This window comes from Argopecten irradians, chromosome 11 (assembly GCF_041381155.1).
Source record: "Argopecten irradians isolate NY chromosome 11, Ai_NY, whole genome shotgun sequence".
Classification (NCBI taxonomy): Eukaryota; Metazoa; Mollusca; class Bivalvia; order Pectinida; family Pectinidae; genus Argopecten; species Argopecten irradians.
In genome coordinates, this window is record NC_091144.1 from 14,618,110 (window position 1) to 14,626,488 (window position 8,379).

Consider the following 8,379-nt stretch of genomic DNA (forward strand, 5'->3'; position numbering starts at 1 on the left):
AAAAAAGGACAAATCCTTTTACACCATAATGGATATACGGACATATCTACGGACACGTGGACATAGCAAATCTCTGCCGCAATCTACTTGAATAAATTTTAAGATAAATGAATTTGAAGAATGTATTTCTATATTACAATAAAGCTTGGGACACGATATAAAACCTCATTGCACTAAGACTGTCCTTGTGGTATCGTACAGTCAGAATTTATTATTGGGAACATTAATCAACGTACGCAGATAAAACGTTTATCTGACAAAGACTTCATGTGATCAGTGATTTCCTTGAAGATTATCCTAAACTTGACCATATCATCAAAAGTACGACCAGTTTATCTTTATTGATTTAAGTCGACATATGTTCAATTTTTATTGGCTTTATCAAGTTGACAATACAACTGGATTTCGTATAAAGAAATAGGTGGAGTTCATCAAGTGCATATCATGCCCGAGTTTTTACGACAATTGAGGCGAGTAGTCGTTGATCGGATATATGGGATTACTTTGTTATGTTTAACGTCCTATTAACAGCCAGGGTCATTTAAGGACGACCTCCCGTGTATATGGTGTGTTGTGTGTAACGTCCTATTAACAGCCAGGGTCATTTAAGGACGACCTCCCATGTGTACAGTGTGTTGCTGTGTGTGAACGTCCTATTAACAGCCAGGGTCATTTAAGGACGACCTCCCGTGTATATGGTGTGTTGTGTGTAACGTCCTATTAACAGCCAGGGTCATTTAAGGACGACCTCCCATGTGTACAGTGTGTTGCGGTGTGTGAACGTGTGTTTTATTTGGAAGGCTGTATTATGTCATGATATTATTGAACTAGGTCACCATGTAGTTCTATGTCAAATTCGGTTTAAGGCGCTGTCCAATGAAAACTTGGTTTGCTAATATTTATTTGCATATCACATGGTTATATGGTGCCTCATGTTTTTAATGAGTGCGACATCATATTTTCCAAACTTATATTTGCTCACAAAGTAAAGACGTCACAATAAATACCTACCTGCAAGGGAAATAATTATGTAATATGACAAGATGAAATTGTTAAAATATAGAAATTCTATTTAAAACGCTCTCTATTGAGGACTTCGATAATTGTTATCTAAACAACATAGATAATAATTGTCTTTATTTAGGTTACAAACTGAATCAGACATTTGTCTCATATATGGTCAAGCATAAGCCATAATTCACAAATGTTTAAGACTTAAGCAATTTATTCAAAGGTTTTACGACCTTGTGAATTGATATGTTCATCGTAACAGCTTATTCACATGCAAGTATTACCTAATGACATATTCTCACAAAAACCATACAAAACGAAAATATCTGCATTTCAAAATTTGAACTAAAACAATACTATTTTCCTTTTATTCCTTTTACTATTATAGAAATGTATTAACAAAATAACATTATGTAATAATTAAAAAAAAAAAATCACGCTGAAAAATTACCTAATTAATTGAAGTCGTTCTTCTTGTGTCGTAAAACACATCCTTATTTTGAATATTTTGAATATTAATGGTGCTGTGCGGGAGATGGTTTAGGGAGTCTTCCATAATCCACCCAAATCATTGCCATTCAATACATGTGACCACCCACCTCCTCTATAATATACTTACCAGCGAAATGTGATCATTTGAATGCAATAAAGTTCAAATTTCAGTGTATTTATAGACGTCATACACCTTAACCTATCTCTAAAAGTCTATTAGATATTTAATATCTTTTATGCAATTTTAATGTATTTCTATATTTAAACAAATTTATTTTATATTAAGAATTAAATGCAAATGTACACATCATATTGAATGTATAAACATATGCTAAAGTTTAAAAAGCAATTAACTTATACACTGACAGATGACGGACTATTCTATAAGATAATCTCATTTCTTTGTCATTTCTGACGTTTTGTGCCCAAGCCCTGATTTTATGATAATTGAAACTTAAAAAATTGAATTTATAATGAAGTTTTAAATATATTTGAGAAAATCCATCAAAACCTCATGAATTAATTTCAAATATTGGTTGGTTGATCACGTTTAACGTCGTAATAGGAGGTAAGTTAATTTATGGATTACCTCCCCTGCATACGCTGTGTTACATAAGAGAAAATTATGCCTTTGTTTGTGAGACTACAGTTTGATTGATTTGTGTCTCCCTGTAATTATAGACATTGCATTGTAATGATAACGGACAAAAGAGTCGCACACACTCCTTTTATTTTGGACGGGTTTGGTTAATACTTGATGAGGCCTAACTGCTATGGTCATGCTTCTCTCGATGGCGTTGGTAGGCTGCGGTATGTCCCTTTAGATTATGCGCTTAGGCAAACTGTGGTTATAATTGGATGTAATTATTGATGGCGTTGGGAGGTTGCGGTATATCCGTCGTATGTCCCTTTATATCATGCGCTGTGAGGAAACGGTATAAGTTCCATTTCGGCTATAGTTGGCTGTAATCAACACTTGCATTATATGACCGGCTGAAATGTAGTCTCGCATTACCCAGACTCTCGCCGCCCTGAACGAGAGTCTGGTCCAGTTCGTATATCCGTTTTGTGATTTGAAATCGAGGCTTACCGAAAAATCGGTAAAGTTTTTCATTGGCTGATAGATGCACACCCACAAATATGACGGATACAAATTTGAAGAAACGTTGTTAGCCACACTTAAAAACGATAAATAGATTTTCAGTTCAAAAAAATACAAATAAATTTTCTTCGGGATACCGTTAACGTTATGCACAAAGAAGATGTTTTGTTCTATCGTCCATGTTTGTTTACCGTTTCAGCGCGCCCTCAACCGGTCGCAAAATTTAAAGACGAAACGGATCAAACTCTCGTTCAGGGCGGCGAGAGTCTGGTGAATGAGAGACTAGCTGAAATGCAATTGTCGTCGGCGACATGAGTGATAAATGTAACGCAACCAAAAGATTATGCAACAGTCCTCCACAGAAAGAATGCTTTAGATTTTGTACATTGCCATTTCCAGATAAAAATGCCACAATGAATACTGTTTGTAATTATTTTTGTAAGAGGATTATGAATTTAATTTTATCTGATATTTTTGTTCCTCTTCTAAACTACTTATATACTTTCCTATAGCTCTCCATTACTGGCCTTTACTAACGCAATCGGAAGGAAAGCTGAAGAAAGCTTTATTTCATGGAGACATTAATCAGTGGTAGCAGTGACAAAGTTTCACGCGAGTTTACTAGACCGATATACATACTTTGAACGTTTGAAGATGACAAAACTCATTTTTCTTGAAAATAATAATTTTGGATGTGATATGACGAGCATATCTGACAAGTCAGACCAGGAACCTACCCGAATTAGTTTCAGTTATCTTGGTGACATAATGGCAGTGACATAGCTTTTCGATTAATTCCGAACGTTTTTATTTTTTTTTGTTCGATGCATTCTTTATTTAGCCTTCCGAAATCCATACATCCGTTACGCATATATTCAAGATCTTATCTGACCGATTTATTCATAAACAATTTTTCCTATAAAACAAGTGTTCGTATTTATACGGTACTGACATCAGGTTTTTATACTGTGTTCAAACACGCTTAACGAGAAGACCAAAAGGAGGCGTAGTCTGAATTAATGAAGCATAGACGTAAATATACCGTAGATATTGGACATATTTTTCACATATTAATGTCTTCCTTTGACAGTAATAATTGACACGAATGTCTGACCGTCAATAAGCCCCCTGTCTCAATAGGTATAAGTATTTTTCGTATTTAGTTACCTACCACGTTTACGATGAAGGTCTCGTTATGAATCCTAATGAGCGATTTAATTGGTCGGGGTGACCCCTCCCACGGTCTTCACACGGTGTTGCCACCGGTAAAAGCTATTCAGTTACCTGTGAATGGTAGGAGTTTTGTAATTGAGCACATTGATTCAATATTGATATATTCAATTCATGGTACTCATATATTTGCATACGAAATATGAAAGTTGTCAAAAAGTGATTCTAGCACGATTTTACTTTAAACCGTGAGCAAAAACAAACTCTCGTGATCTTATTTACGTTGTATGTAGTTTCTCTCGATAACCATTTCATCTTTTTCTTCAGATATACAAGTGAAAATAACAACCATTAAAAGTACTCTTGAAAGTGAAGTCAATATTCAGCCGATGAAAAATATATCATTACTGTCTGCTCTTCTAGCAGTCTTTAACTACGAGTTCAATGTATGAGCAAACTAAGAAATACAACAGAGTATGGTATACAACGTATACAATCTTAATTATGTCTCAAATGGTATATTTCCTTCCATCTACTGTTTAAACATCATATAAGTTTACTGTCGAGGTGTATCGAAGACTCTGAGAAGATCATGACATATTGTCACGTTTTACTAAAACCTAGCTGAAAAGCAGCTTTTGATCTATACGATACTGCCGTGGTAGTTTTCAACTCTTTATGGGGATTAGTTTGTGAATACAGTTGCAATAATTTGGTTCAGACACACATGCGTTAACCATTTAGAGAGTCTATACACCAAACAATGAACATTGTTCCATTTCATTTCATGCACTCGTGTTGTATCTAGTTATAAATGTGGATCTGCATACGTTCGCCTAACAAGCTAGTACGAAAAGGATAAATCGATAAATACTTGTACCCCTACACACTGTCATTCATCAAACACATACTCTAAAGGTTTGTATGGGTAATGGAATGGAACGACATGATAGATGAAACTTCAAATTAATATGATTTATGTTTTTATTGTTCAATAATAAAAGCAACGTTTTCAAATGCGAATTTATCAAATTGATTTTACCATTACGTTATTTGTAATCACTGATAAAGTGCGGTTCCTATAAGGAAGAGGGAAAACAGTTCGTTTATGAACGTAAACAAGGTTATACAAATGTATTGCGCTTGACACGGTTACTTAAACACCTTTTAAACTCATAACGAGATCGCTCCATATTGAAATAGTGTCGATTTGGACACTCCTCCAGCACAATGTGCAATGTAACGATTAAAATAATAGTGTTCTGACATTGTATGTCAAAAGGACATATAAAATATGTATTTTTATTTTTGTAAAATACTAAATATATACCTGTTTGTATTAATATATATCTACTATGGCTGTTATACATATGCAAAAAGGGTATATGCCAGTGTGAAACAAATGTGTCAATTTTAGGGAGAAAGCCTTTATAAACAATGTCTGCTGTGAAATCCCTCTAACATTTGTCTAAAATTGTTTAAAATTGAAATTGAATAATTGCTACCAATTATTATACATAATACGATAAACATTTTGGCTTTCGGATGACACAGTGTTAATGTCGTTCACTTGATTCTCATCAGATGTGACAATGTATTGGATAATCTGCCAATAGAGACACGTTTTCCGCGCTTCTATCAGTTTTGGCTAACATTTAGACAGATCTTCTATACGGACCAAAATGTTCGATTAAGATAATTTGATGTAACTTGACTGCTATTGTTGGAAAATAAAACAAAGTTTGCAGCTGTGTGAAAAGTCCATTTATAATCTTAGTCTTAAGAGTGATACAATGTAAACAATATTTGTCATGGAAACCGAAGGTAAAAATAATGTCAATATACCACTTTGTCCCAATTTCCATGACGAAGTGCTACCAAATGTAACTGGAACCTATTTTGAAAAACAGTATCTGTAAAGCAAAATTTGCATGGTTTCTTTACCATAACGCTACGATAATGCTCTCTATCATACCACTAGTTATACCTTCAGACAACATCATGATATAAATACAATGACTACCTTTATGTTTCTAAGGCTCGGAACTCTTAGTCTTCCTTCTTTAAGTAAACCATGGATCACATAGAAGTATTTTTACTCTTCGTAAATCGAAATGAAAGTAGCGCATTAACTGGTGTAATGGGTCTATTAAGAGAAGGAAATTACCTCGTTTTAGGCTACATGTATTTTGATTTCCGAGCTAAGTCCAATCACAGTTCAAGAGAAAAGTTAAGAGTGTTGCCTCTTTGACGCTGCTAACCATAATTGTATGTTAAATATGCTCTTAACTGTTTTAATACTTAAGTGTTAGCAACAAAGTCATTTGTTATGCTCTTGTTCTTCTAACGTATATTCACCCTTTAATCGAATCTATATAAATCTCTCAAGGTCAAGTAGACATTCTTTCAAGGTCAAGCCGTCTCTTCACTATGATGGTACGTTCCACTCTTGAGTATTATGCCATCCATGGTCATCAATAACTTCTTTTCAAATAGACTTATTTTGCCCAGCACAAAACACAAAATATGTGATGAACTAAAGCTGCTATGTTTTACTGTAGCTACCATCTTATTAAAGCTTTTGAGTGTTGATCACATACTTAGATTCTCACCTTGCATATGTTTGGCGTTGTGAAACATTCAAACAAGTGATCATAAAATGAAAAAACTTCCTATCTTTCTTTCTCGCGGTTATGTATTACATGTTAATGTATCGAATGTTATTAATTTACAACAATATGGATACGTTTGTTTAAAAAAATATATCTTAAAAATCAATTTTTATTATAATTTATGTGTTATAAACGAGAACCTGTTCTAGTAGATCAAGTATATGAAGAATATCTTATGATCACATTTGGAGTAATAAAATGAAACAAGAGGCCCATGGGCCTTAACGGTCACCTGACATCCAATAGTAATTTGTCATTTAAGGGCCAACATAATAGCTATGAGGGACTTTAACACATGGTGTGTTAATTTTTCCCTCCTGTACTCAACACAGAAGCTGAAGTAAATATGAACTGATGTTGATGAAACTCTGTATGCAATGAGGTCTTGGATGAATTTGCATACTGGAACAATTTATCATAACTGACATTTTTTTGTTATTTTTCTTTCTAATCTTATCATCCATGGACCCTTGAACAGTATACGAAATAAATGAGTGTTTGGGATCCTGAAAAAAAATCATCATATTCAGAATATTCTTGTATTCAAATTTTGTATAATTTTCACCAAAATCTGTAAATGAATCAGTCAAGATAATTAATATACGTGGGTCATTATTTGCATGCTACCCGTCTGATATTGAAAAATCACAAAAACACTTTATATATAATATTAACACTTTTAATGTATCAACTGATATGAATAACAATTACCTGATATCAATATCAATGTAATTTACATCATATCACATGCAATTGTACCTAATTGGTATATATGGCCACCAATTTATCATCTGTCCAGGTAAAATGTCTGTGGTGTTACCCATCACAACTTTGTGTAAATTTGAGGGGGGGGGAGAGTTGCTTTTGCACAGTTTCCCTTTGACACAAGGTCAATATATACCCAAGAAGTATTCAATATTGGCCCTGCAGGTAGGGCGTTAGAATTGCACCTGCTGTCCCTATTGCATGATCGTACAAGGCGACTAAATTTAGGATCTTATCTTTTCTATTCTTCCTAACTGACTTTATCCTTCCTAATGCCTCCCTTGGCACCGCCTCACTTTTGGCCTTGAGTTGAGCGTTCGCCCCTGTGAGGAAGGCTCTGGGTTCTGTCCCCTGGCCGAGACACACCAAAGTCTGTAAAAGTGGTAGTTTCTGCTCCTGCTTAGCGCTCAGCAAAAAGGGAGTGGGACGTCTGGTTCGCCCGTTGTCAGTATAATGTGACCGGGTGGGGTGTGTTGCTTGGTGTCTTCGGCGACATGCTTCAGTGATATAGCACTATAAAAAGGGCAAAAGTTCCACTATACAAGAAGACACAACATGAATATACCGCAGTCTCCTGAAACGCGCACCTCGCACAACATACACGCAACACACCGCATACATGGGAGGCCGTCCTTACATGACCATAGCTGTTAATAGGACGTTAATTAATCAAACAAACAAACAAAAGTATTCAATATAAACTATAGCAAACTTAGCCTCCTCCCCAGGGGCAAACAAAGAGGCAAAGGGTTATAAAATTCACAATTCTGATAAAGCACCACAATATCTTTAGAACACAAGGTCCAATAATAGCATTATTACAAAAGACATTAACTCTATAATATAGTTACCGTCGAAAATTTCCCTTTTTCAAACTCATCCTAGATCTTGTTGATATAAGGCTACATACAGAGTTTCATCAAAATCAGTTCACATTTACCAAAGTTATCTATTTACAAGCAAATGATAAAATTATAACAAAGGGCAATAAATTGTACGTTACTGTCGAATAATTCCCATTGATATAAGGCTACATACAAAGTTTCATCAACCTCGGTTAACATTTACTCAAGTCATCATGTTCACAAAGTAAAGTTAACGCATGATGGACAATAGGCTATTGCAGTAGGTCACTATGACGTATGGTCAGGTGACCTAAAAATAGTA